This window comes from Silene latifolia, chromosome 10, assembly GCF_048544455.1.
Source record: "Silene latifolia isolate original U9 population chromosome 10, ASM4854445v1, whole genome shotgun sequence".
In the NCBI taxonomy this organism is placed as follows: domain Eukaryota; kingdom Viridiplantae; phylum Streptophyta; class Magnoliopsida; order Caryophyllales; family Caryophyllaceae; genus Silene; species Silene latifolia.
Genome location: NC_133535.1, coordinates 160176718 through 160201316, shown reverse-complemented (window position 1 = coordinate 160201316; position 24599 = coordinate 160176718). Strand labels below are relative to the sequence as shown.

Genomic DNA, 24599 nt, shown 5'->3' with positions numbered 1-24599 from the left:
AAATAATCATTGGGGTCATTTTCGGAACGGTCATTAAGATTAGGGTCGGGTCGTTTTGAGTCGTTTAGATAGTTTCGGGTCAGGATTTTACCTTAAAACTTAAGGGGACCCGTAAGTTGTACTTCGGTTTTTAAAATCGTTTTAATCTTTATTCTCGATCTAAATTCTATGTTTTTATAAAAGAATTATGGACTTCGATTTTAAAACCTATAAGTTTATCTTGATTTTTGTATTATGTTTCACCCCCTTTTGTTTTTCAATTTTCCTTTTCTATCATTTCGCATTTTGAGGTGTGCGTTCACACATGGACGGTTCTAAATGATGATTCATGTCAGCCGACCCCAAATCATTTTGAGATTAAGGCTATGTTGTTGTTGTTATTCATTTTGGTCATTTCGGGATTGAGTCGGGTTGAGTCTATCAGATCACAATTTTTGAATCATTACTAGGCCACTTTGTGAGGTTTAGTTAGTGCTAATGTGCTCTGTCAATCTGTTGTCATTAAATTACATAGAGTTAATAACGAGTATTCCTTGAGGTTTGTCAATTGGCTTATAGTGGCTCAATTTCGAGATCAATGGGCTTGACGGGGAAATAGAGGAAACAATATAATACTCCCTCCATTCAACTTCACAAGCCCCTTTTCTTTTTTCCATTCATATGTCAAAGGGGTATAAATGTGCTATCGAGCTTTTTTTTTTTCAATTTTCGAAATAGTTCAGCTTCATGTAAAAAGATAAAATTTGTGTAAAATCGCTTTTACATAAGTTGTTATAACAGAGGTAAGAAAGAACAAATAAAAAATAAAACGCACAGATATATGTGGTTCAGTAATGGTATGTTAACTACGTCCACATGGCAGAAGGGAGAGAGTTTTATTAATATGTGGGGAGTTTTCAGATTACAGATTTAGACGGTATGATAAGCATGACTGCTAGGTAGAGACTTCCGCATAGTCGTTTGAAGCGGCGACTAACAGAATCAAGGCACAAATTCAACACAAGTATTTACAATAAAGGTAAAAATATGTGTACAATATGTCAATATGCAATGAAGAGAAGTTAAAAGGTAAAAAGAAATGATGGTTTACTATACATACAAAAATTTGAAAAAATAATCTAGTTTTCATTTTCTAGTCGAAATTGTTTTGGGTGATCGGAATTCATATTTGAAATATTTTTTCAAACGGACCCAAATTTACAATTTTATCTTTTTTGAAAAAAATAAGGTAGACATTGGTTTTGTAAAGAATCATTGTCCGAATCAATGATTCATGGGTTTAAATATTAACTAGATCATTTATTCGCAAAAAAATAATTGATCCTATTTAACAACATTAACTCACAGCCTCAATGTCTCTCGCAATTTACGTGGTAAAGATCAAGGAGAGTTGGATGTACCGCAGGCCGCAACCTAACCCTTGTTATAACAACCCAACACTGAAGCTTAACAACTTATCTAAAGTATCTATGCCAAAATTCGGGCATAAAAGTTCAAAATAGACCATCGTAATATGTCGTCAAGACGGTTTCATATATATAAACTAACAGCGATACAACTATGCTTACCCTATTTTTTTAGACTGAAATTGTCTTAACTGAACTGAAATAATAATAATAATAAGGGATAATTCACGTGGTGCCCCTGAGGTTTGGCTTAATTCACGTGGTACCCCTGTCTTTAAGAATGTGCACATGGTGCCCCTGAACTTTCAGTTTAGTGCACCATCTACCCTTATTTATTTTTCTGTTTTTTTTTTTGGTGCGAATATTCAATATTTATTTTTCTGTTATAACGGTGTTAAGTTCCTTGCCTTTCCCCTCATATCCTTACCTTTCCCTCTTATTTCCCTCATAAACTAATAAACTAAATACAACTCTACCACTTCCTCATATAAAGACAAAACAAAACTACAATGATTATTCAATCCATTCCAAATCGCCCCTGAAGAACAATTAAATCGCTTTCGTTGTCAATTTCCTATTTTAATTTGTACACTTTCCTTTTTCTATAGTTCTTCTATCTCTATTGGCTCTACTATATAACAAAATCATATTGTATTTTTTTTACTCAGCCCTAATTTTTATTTTACTATTTATTTACCTCTTTATTATTCATTAATGAAATATACACATTCAATCAACTTTATATAGAAGTTTTACAATCTGTTTTGGCGGAATTCCTCGGAGAAAATGATGAGCGATTGCAATAACCCAAAACATGGGGAGTTTAATTCTACGGATAGGCTCTCAGATTTGCCGGATTTTATCATACATCATATAATTTCTTATTTGGATACGGAACAGGCGTATAGAACTAGCGTCTTGTCTAAAAGATGGAATCAAGTCTTCGCTACGAATCCAATTCTCGATTTTGATCATTATTATAACTATAAGTTTCCTATGGAAACGCTTCCAAGACTTTTGGAATATATAGATACTCGAATGCAAAAAATTTCAAAACAAAACCTCCGTATAACGAAGTTCATACTTGCACTTCCGGCTAATGATTTACTGTTGCCTTCCAAAGTTGATGAGTGGCTTCAGATAGCCGTGCGTAACCAAGTTACGGAAATTTTCCTTAGAGGTCCGGCTAACTACAAATTACCCAGTTTTCTGTTTTGTGCTAAGTCATTAAGAGATCTTGATTGTGGTAAAGTCGAAATACCCTACTATGAAGCTTTGGAACTTGTGTCTCTCAAGATTTTGCTTTTATATGATAATGTCGTTTTAGAGGAGCGTATGCTATTTCATATTATTAGTTCATGTCCGAACCTGAAAAAATTGGTTCTCTCATTTTGGCCTGGCTTCAAAAATTTGGTGATTCCACGTCATAGTAAACTGGAGGATCTCTGTATTGATGGAGATGTACATGTAGACAGCGGGAAAGTCATTCTCGAGACTTCTAGTCTTACGACTTTCGAGTACAATTCCGATGGCGTGAACGACGACCCTTGGCCGATTATTGCAAATCGGGGTTTATTGAGAAATTTGAGGCATGTGCTTGTAAGTGGTCTTTCTATTACAGGTGAGGATCTTGCTAAACTACTACCGGAACTAACCTCGCTAGAGAAATTGAAGTTTAGTGGCTGTCAGATGCCGACGAATACCAAAATATCGAATACCCAACTAAAAATAATTTGTTTTTCTAAATGCGACAATAATTTGTTAAATGTTGTGATTGATGCTCCAAATTTGAAGAAATTCAAATTTCGTGGCGACACAGACCGGTCCTTATCTATCACCATTCGTAGTCAAGCCAATTGTAACATCCATATCCACACGTACGCTTTGTATTTTGACACGTACGGATTTTTCAAATTGAAGAAGCTCTTGAAAGGACTAAATAGTTGCAATATTTTGAAAATAATTTTGCGCCTCGAATCACCTAAGGTACCCGCCACTACTGATGGTGATGGCGATGAAGATGGTGAAAAAAGCGGAAATGCTGGACTTGGACCCCCTTGTGATATCGGAGAGCTGAAGATTAACATGTACTCATATGGGGAACTATCAAGCTCGCCGCTTTCAGCCTTTTTAAATGGTTTATTCTGGACTTGCCACCCTCGTATAATTTCTTTACGAGTTGAGTCTCGCTATCGTAAATTGGCAGTTGAGGTATGGTCTTGTTTTTGCTTTGTGTTACTTTCAGTCGAATTTGGGGCTGAAATGGCGTCACAAATTAACTTATTGAACTAATGTTGTTGTTTTGCAGCCTTTGCTGAATAAATTGGTGGATATGGACAAATATTTGAGACATCCTTTGAAACGGATTGAAGTTGAAGAGACTACTAGTGGCTTTGATTTCCTCGACGTACAGATGAGACTGTGTTGGTGAAGAAATCCAGCCTCTCCGTCTGTAGTTGATGGCGCTGCAAGTGTGATGGACATAGCAGTACGACAGAACATTATTGATTTCATGCAGTACGACATTGACAATCATTTGACAGGCTGACAGAACGTTGATTTCAAGCACACTATTTTTCTAACTGTATCTATACGCACTATATCAGTTCGGTTTTTCTTGATTTCTTTTGATACCGGAAATATTCTTAATCTGGTAAACGCCCAAATTAACGCCGTGTGTGTTTACTAAGAGCAATTGCTTATATATTTGCACTAATTGTTTTCATTGGTTTGTTCAAACCAAAAAGAAAAAACTGTTTATTATTTTTTTCTGCACATACGCCCAAATTAACATCGTGTGTGTTTATTAAGAGCAACTCGGCTCTATCTATCCAAATTAGTAGTCAAGCGAGTTGCGATATCTCTCTGCACATACGACCTTTTAATCTTGATACTGAAGGATTTTTGAAGCTGCAACGTTTTGAAAATCTTATTACTCGATCAGTTTAATCAGGTACCGTGTATGGGGTACTGGTTTTGACATTGAGTGTGAATCTTTGACTATAGTATCTATTTTGCATTATCGTCCTCTCATACAAAGTTTGCTACGGACTGCTTTAGTTTGATGCTTTAAGGACCCATGTCGTCCTGCAAACCGGAGTTTCTTACCTAGTTTTGCCCAAAATGCAGTGACGTTTATCTTTGAAACCCTCACAAATCGGTCTTAATTTTCTTAATTTCTTGTGATACCATATGACATTTACTTCGTACAAAATATCCAAATTCCAAGTCAATTGTAAAAAAATCAGGCATAAAAAGTTAAAATACACGAAACACGAAACACGAGCTCACAAAAACCGAACGCGTGTTAGAGTAGAGGCTTAGAAAGTGATAACCTGATAAAATAAGTCACATGTTCGAATTCAACCGAAAATAAAAATACAGTATATAAATACTAAAAATTATGGTTAAAATACCGCATTGAAAACGGGAGAAAATAAATGTGGAAGATCATTTCGAAGAAGCCGGAGTACTATCTAGTATCTACAGCCAATTTTAAAGGGACACCAAGTGATATCGAGTTCATAAATTATCATTTAATACGGGTATATCTCTTTTAACCTTTTAAGGACAGGTCAAATAAGAGTTAGATTTATTTATTTATTTATTTTCCGAAAATCCAAATTTAATACTTCGTATGTTGGTTGAAATTCAGTTAAATACAAGTTGAGCATTTCCTCCCAGTTCTCAAACTCAATTCTTTTCTTACTATTAACCATATCGACTCAACTAAGGAAAAGATTATTCCTCAAGATCCTGCCTTATTCTCCAAGACAAAGATTAAGTAAATATTGTACCTTTGGAAAGTGTATATTTCTTATATCTCTATAATTAGGTCAAGTTCTCCTCATTGTAATACATATAAATACATGTATCGATCTTTCGTAAATAATACATTCGATTAACAATCAAACCTAAGTCTTATATGGTATCTAAAGGCCATCGATCCAACCTCCTTCTTCGTCCACGCCGAGCAACATTCAAACGCTCCACCACCTTATCTTCCGCCATCACCATGACTGCACCACACACCGACACCAATGTTCCCAACCCACACGAAAACACCAAACCCTTAACCTCTCTCAACCTCAACCATTGTGTCAAATTGAACCCTCTTAACTACACCGCTTGGCGCTTTCAACTACTCAATATCCTCTTCGGCTTTAGTCTCCTTGGCTTTGTCGATGGAACCGAATCTCCACCACCACCAACAATCACCACTGCCGACAAAAAAGACCAACCCAACCCGGCCTACTTGACTTGGCTTAAGCAAGATGGTCTAATCCTTGGTGCCCTCATGGGTACCCTCACCTCTGCCATCCAACCCTTAATTGTTCGCGCCAAAACCGCACGTGAGGCATGGGACCTCCTTGCCCAAACATACGCTAACCCCTCGAGAGCTCACATAATGCAATTAAAACAACGCTTTGATTCTCTCGCGAAAACAACCGATCAAACCATCTCTGAATACATGAATTCTATCAAAATTTGTGTCGACCAACTAGCGCTCATGGGTAAAACCATCGACCCTGAGGACGTTATTGCACAAGTACTCAAAGGTCTCGATTACGAGTCCTACAAACCTGTCATAACTAATGTCCGAGCTCGAGACACACCAATTACCTTCGAGGCTCTTCACGAAAAACTCCTCCAACATGAGATTCTAATGAAACATGAACCCACCTCGAATCACTTTGCTCCATCCGCCAACCCCGCCTATTGCCACAACCAAACCTACACCCGTGGCCAGCAGCGTCCCAACACCACACCCCCTACTCTTATAACTCCAACCAACCCAATCCCGCCAATACTGCTGCCCCTCACCCTTTTAAAGGCCGATGTCAGTGGTGTCGCGAAACCGGTCATGTAATCTCTAACTGCCCTCTCTTTCGCAAGCTATTCCCAAACCTCGTGTTTCCCGAACCCGCCTATCGCCAACCCCAAAACCAGCCTCACGCTCATCTCGCCAACTATGGCAACCCCCACCCCAACCAAAATTTTCTACTAGACAGTGGTGCCTCCCATCACCTTACCCATGATCTCGACACCTTGGCCTTTCATTCACCTTATGACGGCCTCGATGACTTAGTTATTGGTGACGGCTCCACTCTCAACATTGCTAATACAGGTTCTTTTACTCTTCATAATCTCAATTTTTACAACGTTCTTCATGTGCCAAAAATTTCGCGCAATATTATCTCAATTTCCAAATTATGCAACGACAATAATGCTTATGTTTTATTTACCCACAATTCGTTTTTTGTAAAGGGCCTGCAAACCGGGAAGCTTCTCCTTCAGGGCCGAGCAAGTCAGGGGACGTATGAATGGTGTCCCCCCCAACCCGTGAATCTCGCGGCTATCAAAAAAGGAACCACGCAAAAATCGTGCCATCATAAGTTAGGGCATCCCTCAAACATGTACTCAAACTTATCAATAAAAAATTATTTTCGCAAACGAATGATTTAGATTACTGTCATGCTTGTTGTATTTCAAAGAGCAAGAAATTGTCATTCAACGCTTCAACACTCACGTCGAATGCACCATTGGACCTATTATTTTCTGACCTATGGACTAGTCCAATTCCATCTCGCGACCACTACAAATATTACGTCATCTTCGTAGACCATTATACAAAATATGTATGGCTATATCCATTAAAAAGAAAATCCGAAACTACGCAAGTATTCAACCAATTCAAGGCACTCGTTGAAAAATATTTCAATCGACCCATACGTCGCTTCTTCTCAGATAATGGCGGCGAATATATCAAATTAAATCACTCACTTCTAAATGACGGCATATCACACCTCACTACCCCACCCCATACCCCAGAACATAATGGCTATGCCGAAAGACGACATCGTCACATTGTCGAAACCGGCCTTGCCTTGCTACATCACGCGGCCCTACCCCTATCCTATTGGCCGTTTGCATTTAGCACGGCAGTGTATCTCATCAATCGTCTACCAACCAAAACCCTACAAGGCGACTCACCATTCTTTAGGTTGCACAACCTAAAACCCGACTACAATAAACTACGAAATTTCGGTTGTCTTTGTTACCCGTGGCTTCGACCTTACACCAAACACAAGCTCGAAGATCGCTCCATACCTTGCATATTCATTGGCTATTCGACAACCCAAAGTGCCTATCACTGTCTAGATCCCAAAACCCATAGAATTTATACGTCTCGCCATGTGAAATTTATCGATGATGAATATCCACTTCGAAAAACCGACCCGTCTCCATCACCTACAACTAAACTGGATGACTGGTGCTCGCTTCATATTCCTCTCCTTCCTCACCCCGACACTCCACCAACATCACCATCACAGACCACTATTCGCTCCTCCAAACCCGTCACTATTGTCTACACTAGGCGCACTCCTAGAAACTCCACACCTGCATCAAATCCAACCACAATTACACACTCCACTCCCATTCCCGCACCCTCTTCTTCCGCTGACCCCACCACCTCGGCACAACCCTCAACTTCCGCTGCACCAACTACTGTCGACCCATCCCCATCGACAAACACAACCTCCTCACAACCACCTGTTCGAACCATCACTACTCGCCTAGTGAATAATATTCGAAAACCCAACCCTCGCTATGCCAACAATCTAGCTCATGTTTCGACCCATGACCATCTTCCCAATACCGTCAAGCAAGCTTTAATTCTTCCTCAATGGCGTCACGCTATTCAAGAAGAATTCAATGCTCTTGAACGAAACCAAACGTGGCTTCTTGTCCCACGATCCTCGACCCAAAATGTCATCGGTTGCAAATGGGTCTTTCGAAATAAGTTCAACCCTGACGGGACTCTTAAGCAACATAAAGCCCGACTAGTTGCGAAGGGGTTTCATCAAAGACCCGGCATTGATTATGTTGGAGCTTGTGTCCTCCACAAATTAGTGTGATAACATTTGTAAATCTCTTACAGGTTCACAAGGGTATACTTCGTATATTTAATCAGTTGATTAACGTTTACCTAATAACGGTTGGCTTGCTAGAAAGTTTGACGTTATTATCATACAGATGGCGGTGATCAACTGGTCCCTAAAGGTCACACCTATAGGACGTGTTTGAGAAATGTGGTTATAGAAATATAATTACATTGATGCCCAAAATGACTAAAAAGTTAGTCGATGTGTTGATGAGATAATTATTTAATGAAAATTAAATAATATTAGTTGAGACGAATTAACTGTCAATTCGTAAATTAAATATAATAAGTTATATTTAATTAAATATATATAATGTTAGCTTGGACGAATTAATCTGTTAATTCGTAATTAAATATAATCAGTTGTATTTAATAATCAACAAGTTGAATGTGTCATAGTGGTAATAGTGAGGGTACACATACCAAGAGGTCATGGGTTCGATCCTCACTAGATGACAATTCAACACATATTATATATTTTTGGAAAGACCAAAAATAAGGAAATTTTTATTCCTTATTTCGGTCCATATTGGCCGAAAATTAGGAAAGTAATATCTTTCCTAATTAAATTGGTAATTCGGTCTATATAAGAGAAAAGGGGAGAATTATTTCTACCCTAATGCTTTTTCTTGACCTTGCCTCATCTCCCTCATCACAAGAACACAAAAACAACTAAATTTTACAGAAAATTTTAGATCGATTCTAGCATAATCGAAGGGCATATCTCAGATCGTCTTGGGTGCAACTAATAGGCGAATATCAATTTTGATATTGTTCTTAGGCCATATTTGCTAGTAGACCTGGCAAAAGTTAACACGACACGAAAACACGACACGAACCCGACACGAAATTAATGGGTTTGGGTCAGGACTTAATGACCCATTTAAGTAAGTGGGTCGACACGGACACGACACGAAAATTAATTGGGTCGGGTTAGGGTTGAGGTATAAAAACACGAACCCGACACGAATAACCCGTTTAATTAAACGGGTCATAATCAGGTCGGGTTAACACGAAAACCTGTTTAACACGTTTAATTAAACGGGTCATAGTCATAGTCTCATATTGGGCCTAACACAAATACCCATAATTCATTTCCTAATTTTTCTACTGCGGCTAGATGAAACAAAATCACAATAATATCTTTTTAACCCTAGAATGATCTATTTATTTACCTATTAAAATTCACTTTTAACCTACCTAACTTTTCTTATTCCATCGCCTCTCTACACTCCAATTCACAAATCACAGTATCAAATTTCTTGTCTCATATCTATCATCTTCATTCTTCTCCTTACTCAGTAAGTTACTCCATCCAAGCAATTTAATTAGTTTATCATTCGTGTGCCATATTTTCATCTTGCTTTTTTTTTTTTTTTATTGTTTTGCTTCTTTTCATCATAATTGTCATCATAATTGTTTATATTGTTAATAGAATTGATTTGCATGTAATGGATGATATTGTCAATCTGGATGACTATTGTGTATAGGGTCGTTGAACAATTTGATTATGCTTCTCAAACATTGTCATTGGCTGTATATTTTTTGGATGTCTAATTGTTTTGTCTGGAATTCACCATATTTTGGATGTCACTAGCAAATAACGGTGAAGTTATGGTGAGTGCAACAATTTGAGTTGCACTTTGCTTGTGTTGGGTCGATTCCCTCCCGTCTCTTTAGCCATTCATTACTTACTGTTGAATGTGAAATAAGCAAAGTGGCATCAGTGATTTGTATGATCAGGAACAATACCATCTCTAAATCTGAGTAACAAATCGTGAACTTTTACCCTCTGTTTACATCCTTTTATTAATTATTTTCCAGAATTATTAATCTTGTGTCCTTCTGATTTGGTGATCACTTGTTTCTATTATTTGTATTGGTAAATTGGTCAGTTCTTCAATCCGTAATTCATCTATTTGTTGCTTCTTCCTTTTTAATTTCTAAATCTGAGTAAAAATATGTGAACTTTTACCCTCTGTTTATGTTCTTTTATTAATTATTTTCCAGATTTGTTTATCTTGTGTCATTGTGATTTGCACGATCATTTTTCTTTTTGTTCACTTAGTTAATTCTGTTTTCATTTGTTAATAGGATGGACGGTTCAATGGAAAATGCTTCGAACCCTATCGATGTTCCCTCTGGTGATGAGATGGATGAGGCGACAATAAAAAGGCAGAAAATGTCCAGAATTCATAAACCCAAGGTATCTGGTAAAATTTTTAAGCGTCAAAGAAGACTAACTTCTCCTGTGTGGAGTCGATTTGAAATACTTGATGAACCTGATGCTAGTGGTAATCTTGTTTGTAAGTGCAAATCATGTGCTAAAACCTTTATTGCTGAAAGTAAGAATGGAACTGGAAATTTGATAAGACATTTGAAGTCATGCAAAGGGAAATCATATAGAGATATTGGGCAGTTTATTTTACAAAACAATTCTGTCTGTTTGGCTTCTAGGACTCCTAAATTTAATTCTGATGAATTTCGTGAGTTGTTGGCTGTTGCCATTGCTAAGCATAATTTACCTCTTCAACTTGTAGAGTATGAAGGCATAAGAAACTGTTTTTCTTACCTGAACCCAGATGTTAAGTTTTTTGTTAGGAATACAATAAAGTCTGACATCTTAAGGATGTATAGAACTGAGAAAGAGAAACTTATTGGGTTGTTAAAAAGAACAAAGGGAAGAATTTCCCTTACTTCGATTCTTTGGAGTTCTGTCACCACCGATGGCTATATGACCCTCACTGCCCATTTTATTGATGAACATTGGCAACTTCAAAAGCGTGTTCTGAACTTCAGTTTCCTACCCCCTCCCCATACTGGTGCTGCTATGTCTGTTAAGATCACTTCTTTACTAATCGAATGGGGTATTGAAGATAGAATAATGTCCATAACTTTGGATAATGCATCTTCTAATGATTCTATGGTTGATTTCTTAAAGCCTGATTTGAATTTGATGTGTAATGGTGAATATTTTCATATTCGTTGTTGTGCTCACATATTAAATCTAATTGTCCAAGAGGGATTAAAAGGTATGGACGATGCAATTGTTAAAGTCAGGGAGAGTGTCAAATATAGCAAAGGATCTCAATCTAGGAAACATAGGTTTTTGTCTTGTGTCCAACATGTTAACCTAGAGTCAGTTCGGGGATTAAGGCAAGATGTTCCAACACGTTGGAATTCCACATTCCACATGCTTGAGAATGCACTATACTATCGGAGAGCTTTCAACAATCTTGCGAAAACGGACTTGAACTACTTGCATTGTCCGACCGAAGTTGAGTGGGAGAAGATTGGTAAAATTTGCAAGTTCTTGAAAGTTTTCTATGATGTCACTTGTGTTTTTTCTGGCACCAAGTTTCCTACTGCAAATTTATATTTCACTCATGTGCTGAGAGTGAGATTGTTACTTAAAGAAGAAATGGGAAGTAAAGATAAATTCATAAGAGACATGGCTGCTAAGATGTTTGTCAAATTTGACAAATACTGGTCGACTTTTAGTACAATTATGGCAATAGCCGTGGTCTTTGATCCTAGATATAAATTTAACGTTGTTGATTGGGCTTACAAAAAAACTTTTGTTGAGTCATATAATCTTGAGTTGGAGTTGTTCAAGGACAAACTGTTTGAGTTGTACAACCAATATGCTTCCTTTGCAAGCGACTACACTCCATCGGCTAGTAATGGTGTTAATGGTAATGCTGCCAATATTCATGGGGATTCATCTTCAGACATCTTTATGATGGTAAGTCTGGTATATTTAAATCTGATATTTTTTTCTAGTTTTTTAGTCTTTAACTTCTCCAAGTTACAGCATTGTTCAAATTTGGCCTATATACTCTTACATATTCCGTATTTAATGTATACAGGATTACGATTCTTACTCGAGCAATGCTTTTACCTCTGCTGGAAAAACTGAGTTAGAGCTATACTTGGAAGAACCTATATTGCCTCGTAGTGCTGATGTCAATGTGCTTGAGTATTGGAGGACACATTGTGTGAGGTATCCCGTTCTTTCTCAGATGGTTCGGGATATTTTGGCTATTCCTATATCCACAGTAGCGTCCGAATCAACTTTCAGCATTGGAGGTAGAATTCTTGATCCATATAGAAGCTCTTTAAAGCCTTCTACTGTTGAAGCTCTTGTATGCCTTAGAGATTGGGCATTTAATCAAGGTATTTCTACCTAGTTCTATTCAACCTGTTGTTAACTCTCTTAACTTATCAGCTTGTTTCCATGACACGTAATAATCTTTTATGTTTTGTTTCATAGTATATTAAAAGAATTTACTACAATTGCAGGTTGCATTGAACCTGAGATAGACGAACTTTGTACCGAAATTATGAAGATAAAGGTTGGCGATGAGTCGGGAGATTTGGAAGATGAGCCAGTACCTGAGACATCTCATGATTAAGGATTGGCACCAACAAAGAAGTGAAGAAATCAAGCTACTGATTTTTTGTTTTCTCTTAAGTATGCTGCTAATAAAAGTACTGTCATCTCCAGTACCCTTAGGCCTTAGCTTCAAGTTTGCTTATTACTGAACTCTTTTTTTTAGCATGTTATTTGGAATTTGGGCTATGTAATCTTTTGGATTAATCTTTTGGATTTCCACTGGTTAGTGGTTATGCATGGTTTTGATATTTTGGGTTTGTTTCTTAGATAGGAATAATATTAGTTGGGTTACACAGCTCTAATTGGGTTATTTGGGTTATCGGGTTGAACGGGTTAAACAGGTTAAACAATAGAGTTGTCTACTGGAATCGGGTTGAGCAGATCAGGTCAGGTCATTGATAATGTAAACAGGTCGGGTTCAGGTGAGGGATGCTGACCCGTTTACTTAAACAGGTCGTGTTCAGGTCAGAGGGTTTGTGACCCGTTAATGTGGGACACGGACACGAACCCGACACGACCCGATCTGTTTGCCAGGTCTATTTGCTAGGACCAAAGGTTATTTCTAATTATCTACCTTTTGTTAATGCAATTTAATTTTATGACTAGTTATCATCATTGTTAATTCGTTATAGTCCTTAAAATTAAAGGGATGCATACAGATAAATCTCACAGATTATAGTGAAACCTTCAGTCCAGTAGTCAAGCCCACCACAGTTCGTTTAATCTTAGCTATCGCTGTAACCAAGTCTTGGTCTCTACGCCAACTCGATGTCAATAACGCCTTTTTACAAGGTAATCTGACTGATAATGTCTTTATGACCCAACCACGTGGCTTTGTTGACCCAACGAAACCCGATCATGTCTGCAAATTAAGCAAAACTATATACGGTTTAAAACAAGCTCCTCGAGCTTGGTACAACGAGTTAAAATCATTCCTTCTCACCTATGGTTTTCGCCAATCACTATCTGACTCTTCCCTATTTACCTTTTATTCTCCAACCTCTTGTATCTACATTTTAGTTTATGTTGACTATATTATCGTCACTGGACCCCATCCTAACCAATTACAAACCTTCATCGCTACATTATCCAACCGTTTTTCCATAAAGGACCTTGGTCCACTCTCTTACTTTTTAGGCATCGAAGTTACTCCAAATTCGCTTGGATTGCACTTAAACCAATCAAAATATATTACCGATATTCTAGACAAATATCACATGTTAGAAGCAAAACCAAATTCTACCCCTATGGTTGTCGAACCTCGATTGAACCGTGAGGACCACAACCCAATTCACAACCAACCCGACTATCGTGCTATAGTCGGGAGCTTACAATATTTGTCCCTAACCCGACCTGACATTGCCTTCACTATAAATCGTCTTCCCCAGTTCCTCCATCATCCTACCATCACCCATTGGACTGCGCTCAAACGGCTATTGCGCTACCTCCATGGAACAATTGACCTTGTCATTCAACTTTATCGCTCAACCCCACTTCGACTCCATGCATTCTGCGATGCTGATCATGGTGGCGACAAAGACACCTCCCTATCAACCTCTGGCTACATTGTCTATCTTGGACGAAACCCCGTTTCATGGTCCTCCAAGAAACAGAAAGGCGTTGCTCTTTCCACCACTGAGGCAGAGTTTCGCTCTATCGCAACCGTCACAACCGAGCTCATTTGGCTTTGAAACCTGCTGACTGAGCTTCACATCGATGTCACGGCACCACCAGCAATTTTCTGTGACAATATCTCAGCCACTCTTTATGCTCGCAATCCAGTCTTTCACTCTCGCATGAAGCATATGGCCATTTCCTTCAACTTCGTCCGTGAACATATCCAGCTTGGTACGATCCGCATTCAACACGTTGCCAGCAAAGATCAGCTAGTTGACGCTCTCACCAAGCCCCTGTCCCGAAGTCATTTTCAAGAATTACGTGGCAAGATTGGCCTCCTTCCTAGGACGTCCATCTTGAGGGGGCGTATTAACCATATCGACTCAACTAAGGAAAAGATTATTCCTCAAGATCCTGCCTTATTCTCCAAGACAAAGATTAAGTAAATATTGTACCTTTGGAAAGTATATATTTCTTATATCTCTAGAATTAGGTCAAGTTCTCCTCATTGTAATACATATAAATACAGGTATCGATCTTTCGTAAATAATACATTCGATTAACAATCAAACCTAAGTCTTATACTTATGAAATGAAAATTTAATTTAAAATTTCCACAACTTCATTTAAAAACCCGTGTAAAACGGTTTTATACAAGAATTGATGTTTAGTTAGAAGTCTTACATTTACAGAGTGCAGTCTACCTGAAGTTAAACCTGTTGTACTGGGACTTCTCAATTTTCTCGCTTTCAGCTTTGGTAAATGGTTTATTCTCGACTTGCCACCCTTATATAATTTCTTTGCGAGTTGATTTTTGCCGCCATAATTTGACAGTTGAGGTATACTCATTTTTTTTTTTTTGCTTTCTGTGTTACTTTCAGTCTTTGTTTCCAGGGCCTGTATGCTAGGAGCTTTTCTTTTCCGTCATCTCTTTAGTATGCCCAATTCAATACACATTCAAATATTACGGAAATCTTAAGCGTTTGGCCGGGGTTGGATGACTTGGATCATATAAACCTGGATCTAAAACTAGAGAGTAATGAAGCAGTCATTCTAATTGTATCTATATGCACTTTATCTGTTCCATTTTCTTGATTTCCTGTGACACCGGAAATTTTCGAGTTCTATTTACATGAACAGCCTCTCTACTTGTGAATTGCGAGTCAATTATGTTAAAACTTTATTGAGCTACGGAGTACAAATATATACAGAGCTCGGTACTTTGCTTTTGCTTATTAAGCTACGACTCTAGGAATGATATTTATTGAGCTACGGAGTACAAATATATACAGAGTTCGGTACTTTGCTTGTGAATTGTGAGTCAATTTTATTGAACTGCGTTTTACATTACGAAAATGTATATCTCTACTTGTAGAATACGATTGAAAACTAAGAATTACTGAATAATTATATTCGTGATTCAATTTATAAATTTCTACGTCTCAAATCATATTTAAATGTATAAATTTCTACGTCTCATATCATCTTCGTGATTCAATTGTTGTCCTCCAAGATCAATTGAAAGGTAAGTTAAATGAAACAGCTGAAGTAAATATTAACCGCAACAGCTAAAGTAATTTTTGAAATGGACTCGGTTTGGTCTAAACTCGCAAGCTTTATAACGAATTTACCTATTTCGGTCTCTGGTGAGATCGAAATCAGCTAGTTTCCATATCTTGTTTTTAAATATTATTTCCAATTCACTTTCCTATATTAATTGTAATTAACACTTTCCTGGTTCTAGAATTTTTGTATCTTTAGGTTATTATATTGACTCTATTTAATAAAACCGTATCGTATATTTTTGCTCAACCCTAATTGACCCCACTATATATATATATATATATATATATATATATATATATATATATATATATATATATATATATATATATATATATATATATATATATATATATATATATATATATATGTGTGTGTGTGTGTGTGCGCCTTTTTTTCATTGAATACACACATTGAATCAACTTCTTCAACCTGTTCGACGAAATTCTTAAGAGAATATGATGAAGGATTGCAATAACCCGAAACACGGGCAGTTTAATTCTACGGATAGGATCTCAGATTTACCGGATTCTATCAGACGTCGTATTATTTCTTATCTGGATACGAAAGAGGCATATAAAACTAGTGTCTTGTCGAAAAGATGGAATCAAGTCTGCGCTACGAACCCAAATTTGGATTTTCATCGTTATAAATTTCCAGTGGAATATATAGATACTAAAATGCAAAAATATTCGAAACAAAACCTACCTATAACGAGGCTCGGACTTGATCTTCCAGCTACTGATTTAGTGTTGGGTTGCAAAGTTGATGAGTGGCTTGAGATAGCCGTGCGTAACCAAGTTGCGGAAATTGTACTTGACGGTCCTGCCAACTACAACTTACCCCGTATTCTATTTTGTGCTAAGTCGTTAACACATCTTGATATTGCTAATGTCGAGATACCATACTATGAAGCTCTGGATCTTGTGTCTCTCGAGTTTTTGCTTTTACGTCATAATGTCGTTTTAGAGGAGCGTATGCTATTTCATATTGTTAATTCATGTCCGAACTTGAAAAAATTGGTTCTCTCATTTTGCCCTGGCTTCAAAAATTTGGTGATTCCACGTCATAGTAAACTGGAGGATCTCTATATTGAGGGAGACGTACCTGAAGACGGCGGGAAAGTCATTCTCGAGACTTCTAGTCTTAAGTATTTTCAGTACAATACCAACGGCGTGAACCATTGGCCGATTATCTCAAATCGTGGTTTATTGAGAAATTTGAGGCATCTAAGCGTAACTAGTCTTTGTATTACAGGGGAGGATCTTGCTAAACTAGTACCGGAACTCACCTCGCTAGAGAAATTGAAGTTTATTGGCTGTCACATGCTGACGAATATAGAAATATCGCATACCCAACTAAAACAAATTTTCTTTCTTGAATGCCGCTATTTGTTAAATGTTGTGATTGATGCTCCAAATTTGAACAAGTTTAAATTTTATGCCTACATAGACCCGTCCGCATCTATCACCATTCGTAGTCAAGCCAATTGTAACATCCATATCTACACATACGCTTGGTATTTTGATACCGACGGGTTTTTCAAATTGAAGAAGCTCTTGAAAGGACTAAATTGTTGCAATGTTTTGAAAATCTTGTTTCTCGGCGGATCATCTAAGGTATCGTAAATGAGCTGCATATAGTTGTTTAGACTATGAGTTTATGTTTTCTTTAGCTTTGCTAACAACTCTTATGATTGTGTTCTTAAAGTATTATGGTGATGGTGATGGTGATGGTGATGGTGATGGTGATGGTGATGAGGATGGTGGTGAGGATGGTGATGATGGTGATGGTGGTGATGGTGATGGTGGTGATGGTGATGATGATGATGATGATGGTGATGGTGATGGTGATGGTGATGGTGATGGTGATGGTGATGGTGATGAAGATGAAGATGAAGAAGATATCAAATTTGAAGAAGAAAAAAGCGGAAATGCTGAACTTGGACCCCCTTGTGATATCGGAGAGCTGAAGATAAACATGTACTCATATTGGGAACTTTCAAGCTCCTCGCTTTCAGCCTTTTTAAATGGTTTATTTTGGACTTGCCACCCTCCTATAATTTCTTTACGAGTTGAGTCTGGCTATCGTAAATTGGCAGTTGAGGTATGGTCATGTTTTTGCTTTGTGTTAGTTTCAGTCGAATTTGGGGCTAAAATGGGGTTACAAATTAACTTAATTATAACTTGAGTTTATTAAAGATGAATCAACAAAGGAAATTTGGGCTTAATATGCTTGATAACGGTTTTTATGATGAGTAGTGTTTTTTGATCTCTCTCTTTTATTGAACTCACTGTTGTTGTTTTGCAGCCTTTGCTGAATAACTTGATGGAGATGGTCAACTGTTTGAGACATCCTTTGAAACGGATTGAAGTTGAAGAAACTAATAATGGCTCTGATTTCCACGACGTACAATTGAGACTCTGTTGGTGAAGAATTACAGTCTCGCGTTGATGGCGCTGCAAGTTTCGTGTAGTACGACATTGACATGTTGACGACCAGGATATTGCCATTCAAGACACATTTTGGAAAGCTTTTTTTTTGTTTTTAAGATTATTTGTCAAATTATTTATCGTTTTGTCACTCATCTGAAACTAATTGTCGTCAATGAGTCTATGTTAGTTTGATATTTACCATTTAGTTTGATAAACTTTCACTCGGATAAGTTCTTTTATGATTGCCGCGGTTGTTGGTTGGTGAATGTGTTGTCCTCTTTTTGCCTATTTGTACCTCCATTATTGTATTTCAATGCGACGTATTCAGTCGGTTTTTTTTTCTATTCTTTTTTTTTTGCAGCTGTACAGGACTACAGTCGGATTGTTAGATTGACTGAATCATGATGAAAGACTTCATCGTTCTTTCAACGATTTGCTACGAACCGCTTTAGTTGGTGCTTTAAGGACCCATGTCGTCCTGCAAACCAGAGTTTCTACCCTAGTAATAAGCGGGCTGAACGGACAGACCTAATGAACGGGATGACTCATAAAGAGCTATAGACTATTGCCCATACATCATCAATATGCAGTCACGTTTATCTTTGAAACCTTCACAAATTGGTCATCCACTTCCCTCTTTCACATTCACCAATTAATTTTATGAAACGTCTGATTGATATGGGTCTCTAAGAAAAAAAGGGTATATCTTAATCTCTTAAGTGATATTGGTGTCCATTCTAATTTTTATGGGTCTCTCGTGTACTCCTTAACTTTTTCATTTCTAAGATATACCCCTTTTTTCTTCCAAAAAAAATTTGACCGTCAATAATTCTTGGCTATAAGTTCAGAATACGATAAAAACATTTTTTTTCAAATTGATCATCTTTAAGAGGTCTTCAGTTTGAAAAAGAATTCACTGATGTCTCAAGTCGTAGTCGGGAATTATGGTCAGTCAAAGTTTATTCGTTACAAAAGTTCAACCAACCATAACTATCGGCGACGAGTTCAAAAGTGGTGATTTTTTTTTTCTTCAAATTCAAAGCCTTGACGAGATAATTGTTGAAAAAAAAAATTACCGTTTTCTGAACTCGTAGCAGAGACTTATTGTCGGTCAAAGTTTTTGTAAAAAACGATGGGTACACCTTAGAAAACGAAAAAGTTCAGGGGTAAACGAGAAATATCCGAATTTTATTACAAGACTCAAGGAAGACGACATATCTATCACAAACTCAAGACGGGTCAAGTAATAACAAGTGAGTAGATAAGACAAAAGCAAAATGTGTAACATTCTTTTGTCTTATCTAGTCACTTGATACAGTACTAGTTTAGATCCCGCGCAATGAATGCGCGGCATTTATAGAGTTACTAATATATACCCCGTGCAATATATGCATAGTATTTATAGGGTTTTAATTTTTATTGTATTATTTATAGAACTTAAATTAACAATTAACTTATTTTTCATGTTTCTCCTTAATGTCTTTTCATTAAAAAAATACAGTAAATCGTAAGAAGTAATAAAATGAGTATTTTTTTTTGGTTTTTTTACCAAAAAATTAATGATGTTAATTAACAAATATTTACTAATAACCTATTTTTTAGCTGCAAATTTTTATCATTAAAAGTCAATGAATTTTAACAAATATTTACTAATACCAAATTTTTTAGCCGCAACTTCTTATCATAAAAAGTTTTTTTACCAATAAGTTCTTTAAAAAAAATCCTTACCTAAAAAGATTGGAGATAAATATTAAATGCAATAAATATTTAAATACAAAAGATTATATGCATTTATAACTTGACCCGTTTCAACTTGTGACGGATATATCCTTGTTCAATGAGAATTTGTGTTTTTATTAAGCTATCAGTTTGAAGCATTAATTGTTTAGAAAACTTGCCCTGTTAACCTTAACAAAGAGCAGTTATTTGTGTCCATTCTACTCTCATATTTCATTACCTCTGATCTTTACTCCTGGACAGAAGTTTTATTCAGGTAAGCTTCAATTACCTTCAATTTGTTTCTGCCTTTTTCTTTCTAAAGTTAGTGTGTGCACACCATCTGTTCGACCTAATTCCTCACTGAAAATGTTGCCTGATTCCAAGAAATTCTAAGGATAGGTTATCGAATTTACCGGATTTTATCATACATCATTATCATTTCTTATCTGGGTACCAAAGAGGCGTATAGAACTAGCGTCTTGTCCAAAAGATGGACTCAAATTTCTGCTACTAACCCAGTTCTTGAGTTTAATCATTATGGTTTTTCTTACGCAACTACTGAAGCATTACTGGAATATATCGATATCAGAATGCAAAAATATTCTGAAGAAAACCTGCGTATAAAGAGGAGCACACTTGGATTTCCGAGAAGTTGCATAGAATTGGCTTTCAAAGTCTATGAATGGCTTGGAATAGCAGCATGAAACCAAGTTGAGAAATTTGTTCTGACCAGTGTTGCTGATTCTTGAATGGTCGAGATACCTTACTATGAATCCATTGATCTTTGGAATTAAGTGATGTCGTTATCGAGGAGCGTATGTTGTGTCACATTGTTAAGTCTGGCTTGTTACTGAAAGATTTGCGGCTGTCAGATTGCTCTGGCTTGATTCCTCAGTGTAGTAACTACTAGTAAGCTGGAGTTGCGCGACATATCTCAAACTTTACCTACAGATGGGAAAGTCATTCTCGAAACTTCTAGTCTTAAGGTGTTTTGTTACATACTCAAGCATTCTAATCGCTCAAGCCCTTGGCCGATTACATCAAAGGGTGGTTCGTTGAGAAATTTGAGGTGTATAAACATCGCTACTGTTGATATTACATACGAGGCTTTTGTTGAACTACTACCTGAACTCACCTTGCTAGAGAATTTGGTTCGTTGAGAAATTTGAGGTGTCACAAGCTGACGAGTATCATGCTATCAAGTACTCAGATAAAGGATATTTGCTTCAATGATTGCTGCAGTTTTTGCGATGTTTTGATTGATGATGCTCCAAGTTTGACAAAGTTCAAATTTAATGGCGAACTAGACTCGTCCTTATCTATCACCATTCATAGTGAAGCCAGTTGTAACGTCTCTTTCCACGCGCTACCTGTTTATCTTGATATTGACGGGGTTTTCAAACTGAAGAAGGTTTTGACAGGAATAAACGACTGCAATGTTTTGAAACTCGTACTGCTCAAAGAGACAATTAAGGTATTGCATTCTGCAAATGTACTGCTTATGATTGTTTAGACTAGAAGTATATTTTTATTTGTTCTAATAAATTTTTATTTACTATGAAGAACGATTGTGATGACGTTGAATTTGATGATGAAGAAGAAGTCAGAAATGCTGATCTTGGACCTCCATGTGTTATCAGAAAGTTGAAGCTAACTCTCTCATCTTATATACTCTCGGAATCCTCTCTTTCAGCTTTACTAGATGGTTTATTCTGGACCTGTCATCCCGAAATAATCTTTTTACGAGTTCATCATTTAAGATCTTATAGCTTGACAATCGAGGTATGGCCATGTTTTTGATTTCTCTTATTTTCAGTAGAATTGGGAGTAAATCGTTGTTTATTTCTAGTAAAGCAAAGTTTTTCTTTCTATTATTTGCGCCTCTTATGTTATGAATTACCAGTCGGTTCAGTACTGCGTATTATATCCTTACTCCTACCTCGCCTTGGATGGGATCCTTTATTGCATTAATCGTCTAAATCATACATCCAGCTGCCTGTCTCTGCATTCAAATTTATACAACTGGTCATGTTTTCGTTTTGTTAGGTTAGCAAACTTTATAATGAGTTTACTTTTTTTTTTTTCAAGCTCGGCTGAGATCGAAATTAGCTAGTTTCCATATCTTGTGTGGAGATGATGAGAATCCTACCTTGCTTCCATATCTTGGTTTTAGATATTTTTATTACCAATTCAATTTCCTATTTTAATTGGTACACTTTCCTTGTTCTAGAGTTCTTCTGTCCTTGGGTTATTCTATTGGCTCTATTATATAACAAAATCGTATCGTATTTTTTCTCAGCCCTAATTTATTCTACTATATATATTTACCTCTTTATTATTCATTAGTGAAAATACACACATTCAATCAACTTTAGATAGAAGTTTTACAACCTGTTTCGACGGAATTCCTCGGAGAAAATGATGACCGATTGCAATAACCCAAAACTTGGGGAGTTTAATTCTAGGGATAGGCTCTCAGATTTACCGGATTTTATCATACATCATATAATTTCTTATTTGGATACGGAAGAGGCGTATAGAACTAGCGTCTTGTCGAGAAGATGGAATCAAATCTTCGCTACAAACCCAATTCTCGATTTTTATCATCATAGGTTTCCAATGAAAATGCTTTCAAGACTTTTGGAATATATAGATACTAGAATGCAAAAAATGTCAAAAGAAAACCTACGTATAACGAAGTTCAGACTTGATCTTCCGGCTACTGATTTACTGTTGCCTTGCAAAGTTGACGAGTGGCTTGAGATAGCCGTGCGTAACCAAGTTGCGGAAATTGCACTTAAACGTAGTCTTGCTAACTACAAATTACCCAGTTTTCTGTTTTGTGCTAAGTCGTTAAGACATCTTGATTGTGATAATGTTGAGATACCCTACTATGAAACGGTTGATCTGGTGTCTCTCGAGTTTTTGTTTTTACGTGATAATGTCGTTTTAGAGGAGCGTATGCTATTTCATATTGTTAGTTTATGTCTGAACCTGAAAGACTTGCGTATCTCATTTTGCCCTGGCTTCAAAAATTTGGTGATTCCACGTCATAGTAAACTGGAGTTTCTCTATATTGAGGGAGATGTACCTAAAGACGGCGGGAAAGTCATTCTCGAGACTTCTAGTCTTACGACTTTCGAGTACAATACCGACGGCGAGAACGACCCTTGGCCGATTATCGCAAATCGTGGTTTATTGAGAAATTTGAGGCATGTGCTTGTAAGTAATCTTTCTATTACAAGTGAGGATCTTGCTAAACTACTACCGGAACTAACCTCGCTAGAGAAATTGAAGTTTATTCGCTGTCAGATGCCGACGAATACCAAAATATCGAATACCCAGCTAAAAATAATTTGTATTTCTAAATGCGACAATAATTTGTTAAATGTTGTGATTGATGCTCCAAATTTGAAGAAATTCAAATTTCGTGGCGACACAGACCGGTCCTTATCTATCACCATTCGTAGTCAAGCCAATTGTAACATCCATATCCACACGTACGCTTTGTATTTTGACACGTACGGATTTTTCAAATTGAAGAAGCTCTTGAAAGGACTAAATAGTTGCAATATTTTGAAAATATTTTTGCGCCTCGAATCATCTAAGGTACCCGCCACTGATGGTGATGGCGATGAAGATGGTGAAAAAAGCGGAAATGCTGGACTTGGACCCCCTTGTGATATCGGAGAGCTGAAGATTAACATGTACTCATATTGGGAACTATCAAGCTCGCCGCTTTCAGCCTTTTTAAATGGTTTATTCTGGACTTGCCACCCTCGTATAATTTCTTTACGAGTTGAGTCTAGCTATCGTAAATTGGCAGTTGAGGTATGGTCTTGTTTTTGCTTTGTGTTACTTTCAGTCGAATTTGGGGCTGAAATGGCGTCACAAATTAACTTGTTGAACTAATGTTGTTGTTTTGCAGCCTTTGCTGAATAAATTGGTGGATATGGACAAATATTTGAGACATCCTTTGAAACGGATTGAAGTTGAAGAGACTACTATTGGCTTTGATTTCCTCGACGTACAAATGAGACTGTGTTGGTGAGGAAATGCAGCCTCTCCGTCTATAGTTGATGGCGCTGCAAGTGTGATGGACATAGCAGTACGACAGAACATTATTGATTTCATGCAGTACGACATTGACAATCATTTGACAGGCCGACAGAACGTTGATTTCAAGCACCCTATTTTTAGGACATACCAGGCAGTCTTTCTAACTGTATCTATACGCACTATATCAGTTCGGTTTTTCTTGATTTCTTTTGATACCGAAAATATTCTTAATCTGGTAAACGCCCAAATTAATGCCGTGTGTGTTTATTAAGGGCAATTGCTTATATATTTGTTCAAACAAAAAAAAAACTGTTATTGTTTTTTTTCTGTTGGTCCGCAGTATGAACCAATGTTGAAAACCGGAATATCTTCCCAAGTTTTGCCCAAACAGCATCAAAATGCAGTGACGTTTATCTTTGAACCCTTCACAAATCGGTCGTAATTTTCTTGATTTCTTG

The 24599-nt window shown here is 37.0% G+C and overlaps 1 protein-coding gene across 1 annotated transcript in view; it reads left to right on the top strand.

Moving 5' to 3' along the window:
• LOC141606697 (uncharacterized) overlaps nucleotides 1–24599 on the top strand; it is a 64289-nt gene that overhangs the window by 30096 nt on the left and 9594 nt on the right. The gene's annotated exons all lie outside the window — the stretch shown is intronic.